This window comes from Aquarana catesbeiana, linkage group LG02 (assembly GCF_042186555.1).
Source record: "Aquarana catesbeiana isolate 2022-GZ linkage group LG02, ASM4218655v1, whole genome shotgun sequence".
In the NCBI taxonomy this organism is placed as follows: Eukaryota; Metazoa; Chordata; class Amphibia; order Anura; family Ranidae; genus Aquarana; species Aquarana catesbeiana.
Genome location: NC_133325.1, coordinates 796,586,142 through 796,600,535, shown reverse-complemented (window position 1 = coordinate 796,600,535; position 14,394 = coordinate 796,586,142). Strand labels below are relative to the sequence as shown.

Below are 14,394 nucleotides of genomic sequence, written 5' to 3'. Positions count from 1 at the left end.
AAACTAACAGCTATGCCCCTAGACAAGCCTTGATTGGTCAGGGAGTGCCCACCCCAGAAACAGATCTCATTAACCAGCTTTCTTTTCACATCCATCTTCTCAGAGTTTTTAAGTTGGCAGAGACCATCATGGCTTCCTTGACTGTTAAATGTGGTAACTTGTCATCCTTCATTACTGTATATAACAGGGCAGCTTCCTCAAATGCCAGGGCCCATAGTCAGTAGACAAGATGCTACCCTGATAGATCATAATATACATGTGTGTAGCGAGTACAGCTTCACTGACTGTTCGGATTTTAAAGAGACGTTCCACCTCACCTATTCTAGGAAAGGTGACAATCCCTTTGATACTCACCCTAGGCTTCATGTACACGGGACATTTTTCAATCTCTCCTGAACGATTTAACTTGACAGCTAGAAACTGACGTCTAAAAATGTCCGTTTAGCCGCATTTGCGTCTTGAAGCGTTTATAAAAAAAAATATATATATATATATATATATATATATATATATTTTTTTTTTTTAATGAAAAAAAAGTCTGTAAATGAAACACTGCTAAACGCAAGTTACCGCGTTTAGCAATGTTTACAAGCCGATATAGGCGTTTGACGTTTCAAATGCCTCAGAACATCCATTTGAACCCATTTTTTGGCACGCTTCTAAACTCAACTGCCTAGGAATGACTAAACAACCCTGCGTACATGTACTGATAACAGGAGAGTTCAGGGGCAGCTGAAAAAAATTCCCAACTGCTCCTAAACATCTGTTTACCAGCAGCAGTGTACATGAGGCCTTACCACTGCTGAGCCTTCCTCCATGGCAGTACCCAATGCTTTCAATTATATGAGTGATGGATTTCCCTGTGACCACGCTGGAGGCTGGCAGCCAATTGCTAGGCTCAACCACTGTCATAACCAAGGGTTTGATGTCTATGATCCCTCGGGGTCCAACATCAGGGATTTTAGTGTCAGCTGCAACAGAGTAGCAAGGGGAGTGCATGGCAACATAGTAGGTTTCATGTTGGGGGGGCTTTACAAAAGACATGTCCACTTTGCCCTGAGCTGGTAAGATGACATTGTCTTCTTAGGAGGAAAATACATAGGCTGCCATTGCTGACCTTCCTCTGACAATGCCTCAATTATGTTGATCCTCTGGCTTCAATAGTTTGTCACTGACCTTAAGTTATGCAGCCAGTGAATGAAGAATTCCTGATATTTGTACTTTCTGGGTGAGGGGCTCATAATATATTAAAACCCAGCAACAGCCAGCCAATCAGTAATGGAGGTCTGCGTATTTCTCACGATAGGTTTCTTTTTGGGCTCAATGCACACTTCTACGACTTTCCATGTGACTTTGGACATCAAATTCACATAAGTCACACCCATGTTTTCCAATGAGTACTGTTCATATCTAAGCGACTTCAGGAGTAGTTCATTCACAACTTGGGCCTGACTTTCATACGACTTGAGGGCCATAGACTTCAATGTTAACCCTCAAACCTGAATGTTTTACATGCAACAGTTGTCCATTATCACTGGTCAAAGCCAAAGTCGCACCCATCCAAAGTTGCAGCAAAGTTGTACAAGTGTGAATGGAGCCCAAAAGACAGACTTCATAACATTGGGATCCCTTTCATCCAGCTTTATCATAGCTCCAGGCTGCCCTGCACCATCAAGATACTGCAGCGCCCCCCCAACTGAAGGCCCAGAGAGGGAGTAGGAACTCCGGTCTCACCAGCCAGGGGGTCTTGAGGAGTTCACCCCCTACAAGATTTAGGAGTCAAGATCCTGGAAAACAGAAAGGGCTCACGGAACTACTCAGAAAAGTCAAAGCCAGGCATTCCCATCAGATCTACATCCAGAGAGGGACCACTGACCCAACTGTCACACAGTCAGGATAAAACAAACTGTTGCCTCTGGTTGGTAGGAAACAGTCTAAACTGAGGAGGTGGCGTTTTCACTGTTCTTATTGTGTTTCCTGTAGGGGAAGGAACCAATCATCTCTCAGGTTGCCATTTTGGAACATAGAAGACCGTGGCAAAAGTGTCCCATTGGAAACATTTCCATTTACTTCCTGTCTCATAGTTAATCCAAGAAGTGAGTGGGGGAATCCCTGGTTGTCACTCAAGCTAGTGTCCCCCATTGGAAGATATCCCCACTATTCCTGTTTTGGGGACAAAATTTGGGATTATCTTCTACTTGCACTTTTTGTGATAACAGGACTCAGGGCTCATGTACACACAGACTAGGTTGACTGCCAGCTGCGGAAAAATGTGGCAAAATTGCGCCACTATTTAGCTGCACTGTATGGCCAGTCAAAATGTTCCTATCCTGAATGTGATTCTTCTGCATTCAGGAGAAGGAGGTTGAACCTCACATAACTGCAGCAGCTTCTAAACTCTTGTAAAAGCCTATGTGTGCATGGACAAATGCTTTTATGGAGTATAAAACCTGCTAGTGTACATGAAGCCCAATAGAGAAGGTGAATCTCCTAATCAGGGACAGAGACCATAAAAACCAACCTGACAGGTGTTCTAATCCACCTCCACTACAAAAGCAAAAAAACACATGTTTTGCCTTTATTTAAAACTTTAAAGAACCAATATCTGGGTCTTCACTATCCAAGTCTAATCTTAAAAATTTGTGAAAGTATCAAGGCCCAAAGAAAGATTCCGAAGACCTCAAAAAAAAAAAAAAGGAAAAGTTAATATACAAAATTGATCTAGTTATTGGTGCTCACCAGGAAAGGCAAGGTAAAAAAAAAAATAAAAAATGTGAGTTTGGCCTCTACCAGTGCATCATTGGGCAGACTGTACAAATTAAGGCAATTCAATGCCACTGTTACCAGCAAAGGTCATACCAAGAGCAAGGTCTGATACTCCGGGAGATCTCAAAGAATGCCAAGCTAACATCTAAGGAATGAAGGACCTCTCTTGCATTGGCGAGTGTCGGGGTTCATAAGCCTATTAATCAGGAGAATACTGAACCACAATGGTGGTATGGTAGAGCTGTCATTGTCAAAGCTACAATTTTCTATCCACCTACTGTTTACTAAAGACCACATGGATAAGTCAGAAGACTAAACATGGTGGTGACAGCTTTATGCAGTTCCAGACTGGGACAAACAGGCCTGTGTATTCCAGACTGAGCAGCCAATTTCTCTGGGAGGGGGGTCTGATGACTGTACACCCATGGAGCCGATCCCCGGCACTGCAACACAAAAGGTACTGACAGAGGGGGCTGCACTGCAGTGATTACATTGCACACCCTACACCACAGTGACCCCCGCACAGTCCCACCTCCAGCAGGGCAGAGGAATGTCCCTAGGTCTCCCCCAGCAGACCCGGTTCACATAAACAAGTAGGTGACCACCTGTTTGTCAACATGAAGACTCCCACTCTCCAGCTCCTCCTGTGACGCCCCCCCCTCAACAGGGCAACACAACCGATGGGGTGGGAGAGGAGACACAGTCTTGACCACACAGCGGGAGGAGTGTGGTGACTGCAGCCTGTCGCATGGCCTGGTCACCAACATACCACTCTTGCCAGGACATGTGGCCAAGAGCCTGGTGTGCCCTATGACCAGTCTGGGCCTGGCATCATGTTTGCAGGAAAGTGTCAAAGTATCTGTCTATAACTGATGGCGACCCTCGGCATCCCAGATGTTTTGGAACTACATTTCCCATGATGCTCATGTACTCTGCAGTGTAGTTGAGCATCATGGTAAATGTAGTTCCAAAATATCTGGGGTGCCAAGGTTCTCCATCACTGGTCTATAAGCTGGATTTCTAGATAAGGTGTGTCATGCAGCAAGACAATGACTCAAACATCACATACCCTACCTAAGAATGACTATAAAAAAAGTTAAAGTTTTGGAATAGTCACGTTTCAGTCCTGCCCTAAATGCTATAGTATGCTTTTTTTTTGGTTTGCATTCCAATTCCAATGTTGTTGAAGGTCCTGAAGTGTTCAGATCATGTGAGGCGACATCCTGGCTGAAATTGTACTGTAAAAAGGAGGAAGAGGCAAAACTTCTTCCAGCCGATGTGCAGAACTGATAAACTGCTGGAAACATTTAGTTGCAGGTCTTGCTCTTAAGGGCACATCACTTACTGAAACCAAAACCTCCATGTAAAGTGCCTGGAAGGATTTTTTTTCTTCAATACAGTAAGTGAAAAAGCATTTTGTTGACTCCATTGTTTAATACGTTCAAAAAAAAAAATATGTCCATCATATGGGTGGATGGTGGCAGCTGTCCTCAGAGCTCTGTAAAGGTAAAACGCAAAGGGGAAGACAGGGCGCATCACCTAAGTGTAGTATTAAAAGACAAGATTACAAAAAAGGTAAAATCACTCACAAGCAGTGTTAATTTTGGCAGAAAATTTCGATTCAGTTTTAGTCTTATAGGGCGTACACACGGTCGGACTTTGTTCGGACATTCCGACAACAAAATCCTAGGATTTTTTCAGACGGATGTTGGCTCAAACTTGTTTTGTCTACACACGGTCCCACAAAGTTGTCGGAAAATCCGATCGTTCTAAACGCGGTGACGTAAAACACGTACGTCGGGACTATAAACGGGGCAGTGGCCAATAGCTTTCATCTCTTTATTTATTCTGAGCATGCGTGTCACTTTGTCCGTCGGATTTGTGTACACACGATCGGAATTTCCGACAACGGATTTTGTTGTCGGAAAATTTTATCTCCTGCTCTCCAACTTTGTGTGTCGGAAAATCCGATAGAAAATGTCCGATGGAGCCCACACACGGTTGGAATTTCCGACAACACGCTCCGATCGGACATTTTCCATCGGAAAATCCGACCGTGTGTACGGGGCATTAGTCTTAGGACTAAAATGGCATTTTAGTTTTAGTCCCATTTTAGTCTTCTGCAATTGTTTTAGTTTTAGTCGTATTTAGTCAACTAAATCCCCAGTACATTTTGTAAGACCTTTTAATCGACTGTTTTAGTCGTCTGAAATCTAATGGGTGTAATTCAATTATAATGCATTAGTTAACATTTCTCTACAATTTCCAAATGTATTATATACTGCTGGAGTGAAAAATCAAATATGTTATTATTTATGGTATTGAGGTATGAACACGCACTACAGACCAGTGTTAAATTTGAAGTCAAATTTCAATTTAGTTTTAGGCTATGTTTCCACTAGTGCAACTTTTCATGCGACTTGGGAGTGATAAGTCGCATGACAAATAGTACCCCATGATTTCCAATAAGTACCGTTCATATCTGTGCGACTTCAAGTCACAGCGACTTCAAAGTAGTCCCTGCACTACTTTGGTCCCACTTTGATGCGACTTGAGGTCCATAGACACAGGCATTGCTTCAAATCGCGGTAAAAAGTTGCGGTAAAATTGCGGTAAAAAATTGCGGCAAAATCGCGCGACTTTGGGGACGCAATAGTGGAAACATAGCCTAAGTCTTAGTCTTTTGACTAAAATTCCATTTTAGTTTTAGTCTTTTGACTGAAATGCCATTTTAGTTTTAGTCGTATTTTAGTCATATCAGTTGTTTTATTAACACTGCTCGCAAGAGATATAATAAAACATGCCCATCAGATGTATAGGGAATAGGCCTATTGAATTTAGCCGCTCCCCGCCCCTGATGACATCACTTCCTCTGTGCATTCCACACTGGTTTACCTGGACTTCCTAGTGGCCATAGGATGCTGCACACTACTCCTCCATCTGCAGCGGTTCCCTAGCAAGGTGTGGTGTCCAAAGGACGGATCCTAGCAGCTTCCCCATACATGTTTTATATCTGTCTTGTGATTTTACCTTTGTAGTAAATCTTGTCTTTTAATACTACACCTAGGTGCCGCTTCTGGTTTTCCCCTTTGTGTAAAACAAACATTTTATTTATATTAACCACTTAAGGACCGGAAGGATTTACCACCCTATTGACCAGGCCATATTTTGCAATATGGCACTGCGTCGCTTTAACTAGCAATTGCACGGTCGTGTGACGTTGTACCTAAACAAAATTGATATCTTTTTTTCCCCACAAATAGAGATTTTTTTTGGTGGTATTTGATCACCTCTGCGGTTTTTATATTTTGCACTATAAACAAAAAAAGGCAGACAAATTTTAGAAAAAAAAAAAAACAACATTTTTTATCTTTTGCTATAATAAATATCCAACAAAATAAATAAATGTATTCAGTTCAGGCCCATATAGTCTTCTACATATTTTTTGTTAAAATCGCAATAAGTGTATCCTGATTGTAGACGCTATAACTTTTGTGCAAACCAAACTATGGAATAGATTTATTGCATAATTTATGTTTTTACTAGTAATGGCGGTGATCAGCGATTTTTAGTGGGACTGCAACATTGCGGCAGACAGATCGGACACTTTTTTGAGACCAGTGACATTTATACAGCGATTAGTGCTATAAAAATGCACCGATTACAGTACAACTGACACTGGCAGGGAAGGGGTTAAGTGTTCCCTGGGGGGTGTTTCTAACTGTCACTCAGAGTACAGAGAGATCGCTGTTCCTAATCACTAGGAACCGACTATCACTCTACTCCCCTGACAGAACGGGGATCTGTTTGTTTACATTGACAGATCCCTGTTCTGGCATCGCGGGTGGCCGGCGGACATGACATCCATGCGCATGACCTCCCCCGCCGGGCAGCGGGCGCACGCTTGTTATAGCTGTTAAAGGAGCCAACGTAAAGCTACAACGATTTGCAGGAAGGAGCCGACCTGCCACAGTATGATGGTGGCTGGTCTGCAAGCAGTAAAAAAAAAAAAATTGTAATAAAACGTTAGCTACACGCTTCACCTCTGCAATTTTTATCTTTTGCGCAACAAATATAAAAAGACTGAAAATTTTGAAAAAAAAAAAAGTTTTTCTTTGTTTCTGTTAAAAATTTTTGTAAATAAGTATGTTTTCTTCTTCAATGATGGGCACCAATGTTCTCTGGGCTCTCCCCTGCCATCAGGGACCAGGAGAAAGAATTGGCTGCCGCCGGATGACAAGCATCTCTATGACCATTGGAGGCTCGGGCGCGACATTATGACGTCCCTGTCCCCGGTAGCTCATGCTCAGAAGCGAACGCACACGTTAGTCCCGCCCACATATGTAAACGCCGTTCAAACCACCCATGTGAGGTATCACCGCGTGTGTTAGAGCGCGAGCAACAATTCTAGCCCTAGACCTCCTCTGTAACCTGTAAAACATTTTAAAGCGTCACCTATGGAGATTTTTAAGTACCGAAGTTTGGCGTCATTCCATGAGTGTGCGCAATTTTAAACCGTGACATGTCTATTTACTCAGCGTAACATCTTTCACATTATAAAAAAAAAAAATTGGGCTAACTTTACTATTATTTTTTTAAATCATGAAACTTTTTTTCCAAAAAAAAAAAAAACCACGTTTGAAAAATTGTTGCGCAAATACCGTGCAAGATAAAAAGTTGCAATGACTGCCATTTTATTCCCTAGGGTGTCTGCTGAAAAAAAAAAAAAAATAATGTTTTGGGGGTTCTGAGTAATTTTCTAGCAAAAAAAAAAATTATGATTTTTACATGTAGGAGAGGAGTGCCAGAAAAGGCCCGGTATTGAAGTGGTTAACTTTTTTGTTAGTTTTATACAAAAAGTGAAGCGCTCCACACTACAAACATGAAAGTAAATATGAAAACAGCAAAATACTACAATAATGCAAATAAAAATAAGTCCTAAATAAAGTCCCAAATGCCACACACGATAAAAAAAAAAACACACACACCAAGAAAAATTCTGTACAAAAAAAAAAAACACACACCACGAACACTTCCGTACAATAACCACACCAACGTTGCAGTAAACCACAGTTCCTTACTTTGCTTATGACTAATCACAGTACTCTCTGGCAAAATGTTATACCTAATCTGTCATTCTGAGTATATTGTGGTTAACAGACACATGCCATTTGTGTTTCTTATCCTGAGTGTTATTTTAGCTTTGAATGTTAAATAAACCCAACAATTTACATTATGAAGCCCCTTTTTTTGGGATTCTCACGTTCTGTACATTGCTGAGGACCAAAAATCTGGAAATGATCTCTGGATGCTGTCCACAGGCTGTATGAAGAAGTCCTCATTGACCTCCTTTTCATGAATGAGATCGGTGGTACAAGGTGAGGAGACGTCGATCGGGGGTACAAGGTGAGGAGACATCGATCGGTGGTACAAGGTGAGGAGACATCGATCGGTGGTACAAGGTGAGGAGACATCTTCATCGATCGGTGGTACAAGATGAGGAGACATCGATCGGTGGTACAAGGTGAGGAGACATCGATCGGTGGGGGTCACGGTTGGTTCTCCAGGGTGTTTTACACACATTTGTATTCCCTGAATTGCTGAAGTACACTGACTGTCTTGTATAAAGATTTAAAATTGGACTGTATATGGCTCTCACTTCACATTTGTGACATTTGGAACTTTATCTAGGACTTTTCTTCTCACATTGTTGTATTTTACACTTTCATGTTTGGAGCTTTTCTCCAGATTACGATTCCTTAGAGCAAAAACTACACTGTATATGAGCACCGCAAACCAAAAGTGTCATTTAATTCTTTAATATTCAAAGCAATCCCCCCATCCATTGATGTCTCCAGGATTTATTTTACAGAGAAATCTTCTAAAAAACCCTCCTGGTATTTCTGGCTGTGACTGGCATAGCGGGTGCCATGGAGGATGGAGGAGCCGACACATCCGCTCTCCTCTCCTTCTTGTTGCCGACCCGGAAAACTGATGTCACTTCCGGGTCCCCATGTTAGTATGTGCGGGAAAGAATGGAATGCTGTGTTGAATACACGGGAGACATTAGGGGTCTTTTAGACCCCAGATGTCTTATTAAAGAGAACCTGTCAAAAAAAAAAAAAAGTTTAATGGTAAAAAAATTAAGTCTCTCCCAAGCATTTAAAATCCCCCCAAAATTTGAGGACCCCCCACATATACGTCTGGAAATGCACCCATTGAGAGCACCTATGAGTGAAAATGTTGATTGCAATATACATCAGTGATGAGCGAGAGCAACATTTCTATCCCCAAACATCCTCTGTAATGCTAAACTGATGACCTATAGGGAGCCCTTAAAAGAATCGCCTATAGAAGATATAGGGTACTGATGTTTGACACCATTTCACAGTTGCATGCAGATTTAAAGGGGATCGTAAAGGCAGAAGTTTTTTTTTTTTTTATCTTCATGCATTTTATGCATGAAGATAAACATAGGTGTGCGCAGCCTTTTGCATTAGGGTGTGCACCCCAAAGCTCAAACACACATGAACACCACCTGCTGGCTCTTGTAGGTGGAGCCAGTTGATTGGGAGCATATTACGATACACCCTAAATACAGGTGTAACGTGTTCCTAAAGTTGAACCTAGATTTTAATATAATGGGGCATTTACAATGGCAACTGGCACCCCCAACCACCCACCTGGTGCTGCTCCTGGATGATGCCAATGCACATGGGGTGATTAGGGTGTGCCTAGGCACACCCAGCACACCCTGTGCGCACGCCTATGAAGATAAATAAAAAGGCTGTGTGCAGCCCCCCTCATACGTACCATACTTATCCAGCGATGTTGCAGGAGTGTCTAAGCTGCCCAGGACTCCCCTCATTGGCTGAGACAAGGGTGGCGATGGGAGACCCAAAAAGAGGAGGATCAGGGCTACTCTGTGCAAAGCCATTACACAAATATATATTAGAAAAAAGTAAAATAAATTAGAAAAAAAAATAAAATGTTTTAAATGCTCCCCGTCCTGACGAGCTCGCGTGCAGAAGCGTACACATACGTGAGTAGCGCCCGCATATGAAAACGGTGTTCAAACCACACATGTAAGGTATCGCCATGATCAGTAGAGCGAGAGCAATAATTCTAGTCCTACACCTCCTCGGTAACTCAAAACATGCAACCTGTAGAATTTTTTAAATGTCGCCTATGAAGATTTTTAAGGGTAAAAGTTTGTCGCCATTCCACGAGCGGGCGCAATTTTGAAGCGTGACATGTTGGGTATCAATTTACTTGGCGTAACATTATCTTTTACAATATAAAAATAAATTGGGCTAACTTTACTGTTGTCTTATTTTTTTAAATTAAAAAATGTGTATTTTTTCCAAAAAAAGTGCGCTTGTAAGACCGCTGCGCAAATACGGTGTGACAGAAAGTATTGCAACGACCGCCATTTTATTCTCTAGGGTGTTAGAAAAAAAATTTACAATGTTAGGGGGTTCTAAGTAATTTTCTAGCAAAAAAAAAGTTTTTAACTTGTAAACAACAAATCTCAGAAAGAGACTCGGTCCTTAAGTGGTTAAAAAAATTCTTATTTATTTTACTTTTACACTGTCCTTTTAAAAAAAAAAAAAAAAAATTTGGGTCACTTTTATTTCTATTACAAAGCATGTAACCATCCCTTGTAATAGATTAAAGGCACAAAAGGACCTCTTTAATGTGAGATCTGTGGGGTCAGATCTTACATTTACCCTTAAAGTGGTGTTCAGCCCAAAAAATAAATAAATAAAAGCCAGCAGCCACACATACTACACACGCATACTGCACCAGGGCTGGCCCTACCATGGGACCCGATGGAACCATGGTTCCAGGCGGCACATTCAGGGGGGCGGCAAATTGCTGCTCGCCAGCCAGCCCGTTCCGCTCGCTCCGCTGCGGATCCCACTGGGAGGATCCACCGAGAAAGGTTCTCCATCGGATACTGTCCGCCCTGTACTGTGCAGGCGCAGTGCTTGCGCAGTACGGAGAACAAAGGAGATGCCAAAAGTCTCTGAACATGAACAGCTGTTCATGAGCTCTCCACGGCGCCTGCGCTTCAGAGTACATTGTGCCACACGCTCCCGCTGTTGATGTTTGGAGACTATCGGCGTCTTCTTTGTCCTCCATACTGCGCAAGCGCTGCGCCTGCGCAGTACAGGGTGGACAGTATCCGATGGAGGACCTTTTTCGGCAGAACACTGGGCTCCTCACAGTGGGATCAGCAGCAGTGGCAAGTGACAATCCACAATGTGTGCCTGGTGACGTTGCAAGTGACAATCTGCATTATGAGGCAGGTCGCAAGTGACAATCCGCAATGTGAGGCAGGTGGCAAGTGACAATCCACAATGTGTGGCAGGTGGCGCCGTGGCAAGTGACAATCCGCAATGTGAGGCAGGTGGCAAGTGACAATCCGCAATGTGTGGCAGGTGGCAAGTGACAATCCGCAATGTGTGGCAGGTGGCGCCGTGGCAAGTGACAATCCGCAATGTGAGGCAGGTGGCAAGTGACAATCCGGAATGTGAGGCAGGTGGCAAGTGACAATCCGCAATGTGCGGCAGGTGGCACCGTGGCAAGTGACAATCCGCAATGTGAGTCAGGTGGCAAGTGACAATCCGGAATGTGAGGCAGGTGGCAAGTGACAATCCGCAATGTGCGGCAGGTGGCACCGTGGCAAGTGACAATCCGCAATGTGAGGCAGGTGGCACCGTGGCAAGTGACAATCCGCAATGTGAGGCAGGTGGAAATCTGCAATGTGTGGCAGGTGGCAAGTGACAATCCGCAATGTGTGGCAGGTGGAGCCGTGGTAAGTGACAATCTGCAATGTGAGGCAGGTAATGTTGTGGCAAGTGACAATCCGCAATGTGAGGCAGGTGGCAAGTGACAATCCGCATTATGAGGCAGGTCGCAAGTGACAATCCGCAATGTGAGGCAGGTGGCAAGTGACAATCCGCAATGTGTGGCAGGTGGCACCGTGGTAAGCGACAATCCGCAATGTGAGGCAGGTAACGTCGTGGCAAGTGACAATCCGCAATGTGAGGCAGGTGGCAAGTGACAATCCACAATGTGAGGCAGGTGGCAAGGTGGCAATCCGCAATGTGAGGCAGGTGGCAAGTGACAGTCCGCAATGTGTCGCAGGTGGCACCATGGCAAGTGACAATCTGCAATGTGTGGCAGGTGGCAAGTAACAATTTGAAACGTGTGGCAGGTGGCGCTGTGGCAATTGACAATCCACAATGTGAGGCAGGTAATGTCGTAGCAAGTGACAATCCGCAATGTGTACCAGGTGGCAAGTGACAATCCACAATGTGAGGCAGGTGGCAAGTGACAATCCGCAATGTGTAGCAGGTGGCGTCGTGGCAAGTGACAATCTGCAATGTGAGGCAAGTGGCAAGTGACAATCCACAATGTGAGGCAGGTGGCAAGGTGGCAATCCGCAATGTGCGGCAGGTGGCACCGTGGCAAGTGACAATCCGCAATGTGAGGCAGGTGGCACTGTGGCAAGTGACAATCCGCAATGTAAGGCAGGTGGAAATCTGCAATGTGTGGCAGGTGGCAAGTGACAATCTGCAATGTGGGGCAGGTGGCGCCGTGGTAAGTGACAATCCGCAATGTGAGGCAGGTGGCAATCCACAATGTGAGGCAGGTGGCAAGTGACAGTCTGCAATGTGTGGCAGGTGGCACCGTGGCAAGTGACAATCCGCAATGTGTGGCAGGTGGCAAGTAACAATCCGCAACGTGTGACAGGTGGCGCTGTGGCAAGTGACAATCCGCAATGTGAGGCAGGTAATATCGTAGCAAGTGACAAACCGCAATGTGTAGCAGGTGGCAAGTGACAATCCGCAATGTGTAGCAGGTGGCAAGTGACAATCCGCAATGTGTGGCAGGTGGTGTCGTGGTAAGTGACAATCCGCAATGTGAGGCAGGTAACGTTGTGGCAAGTGACAATCCGCAATGTGAGGCAGGTGGCAAGTGACAATCCACAATGTGAGGCAGGTGGCAAGGTGGCAATCCGCAATGTGAAGCAGGTGGCAAGTGACAGTCCGCAATGTGTGGCAGGTGGCACCGTGGCAAGTGACAATCTGCAATGTGTGGCAGGTGGCAAGTAACAATTTGCAACGTGTGGCAGGTGGCGCTGTGGCAATTGACAATCCACAATGTGAGGCAGGTAATGTCGTAGCAAGTGACAATCCACAATGTGTACCAGGTGGCAAGTGACAATCCACAATGTGAGGCAGGTGGCAAGTGACAATCCGCAATGTGTAGCAGGTGGCGTCGTGGCAAGTGACAATCCGCAATGTGAGGCAGGTGGCACCGTGGCAAGTGACAGTCCGCAATGTGAGGCAGGTGGAAATCCGCAATGTGTGGCAGGTGGCAAGTGACAATCCGCAATGTGTGGCAGGTGGCGCCGTGGTAAGTGACAATCCGCAATGTGAGGCAGGTAACGTCATGGCAAGTGACAATCCGCAATGTGAGGCAGGTGGCAAGTGACAATCCGCATTATGAGGCAGGTGGCAAGTGACAATCCGCAATGTGTGGCAGGTGGCACCGTGGTAAGTGACAATCCACAATGTGAGGCAGGTAACGTCGTGGCAAGTGACAATCCGCAATGTGAGGCAGGTGGCAAGTGACAATCCACAATGTGAGGCAGGTGGCAAGGTGGCAATCCGCAATGTGAGGCAGGTGGCAAGTGACAGTCCGCAATGTGTGGCAGGTGGCACCGTGGCAAGTGACAATCTGCAATGTATGGCAGGTGGCAAGTAACAATTTGCAACGTGTGGCAGGTGGCGCTGTGGCAATTGACAATCCGCAATGTGAGGCAGGTAATGTCGTAGCAAGTGACAATCCGCAATGTGTAGCAGGTGGCAAGTGACAATCCACAATGTGAGGCAGGTGGCAAGTGACAATCCGCAATGTGTAGCAGGTGGCGTTGTGGCAAGTGACAATCTGCAATGTGAGGCAGGTGGCAAGTGACAATCCGGAATGTGAGGCAGGTGGCAAGTGACAATCCGCAATGTGCGGCAGGTGGCACCGTGGCAAGTGACAATCCGCAATGTGAGGCAGGTGGCACCGTGGCAAGTGACAATCCGCAATGTGAGGCAGGTGGCACCGTGGCAAGTGACAATCCGCAATGTAAGGCAGGTGGAAATCCGCAATGTGTGGCAGGTGGCAAGTGACAATCCGCAATGTGTGGCAGGTGGCAAGTGACAATCCGCAATGTGTGGCAGGTGGCGCCGTGGTAAGTGACAATCCGCAATGTGAGGCAGGTGGCAAGTGACAATCCACAATGTGAGGCAGGTGGCAATCCACAATGTGAGGCAGGTGGCAAGTGACAGTCCACAATGTGTAGCAGGTGGCAAGTGACAATCCGCAATGTGTGGCAGGTGGCGTATTGGCAAGTGACAATCCGCAATGTGAGGCAGGTAACGTTGTGGCAAGTGACAATCCACAATGTGAGGCAGGTGGCAAGTGACAATCCGCAATGTGTAGCAGGTGGCAAGTGACAATCCGCAATGTGTAGCAGGTGGCAAGTGACAATCCGCAATGTGTGGCAGGTGGCGTATTGGCAAGTGACAATCCGCAATGTGAGGCAGGTAACGTTGTGGCAAGTGA

The 14,394-nt window shown here is 45.1% G+C and overlaps 1 protein-coding gene across 2 annotated transcripts in view; it reads right to left on the bottom strand.

Annotated features, from left to right (window-relative positions):
• The window catches only part of LOC141129452 (uncharacterized), a 182,991-nt gene that overhangs the window by 127,310 nt on the left and 41,287 nt on the right, over positions 1-14,394 (bottom strand). The gene's annotated exons all lie outside the window — the stretch shown is intronic.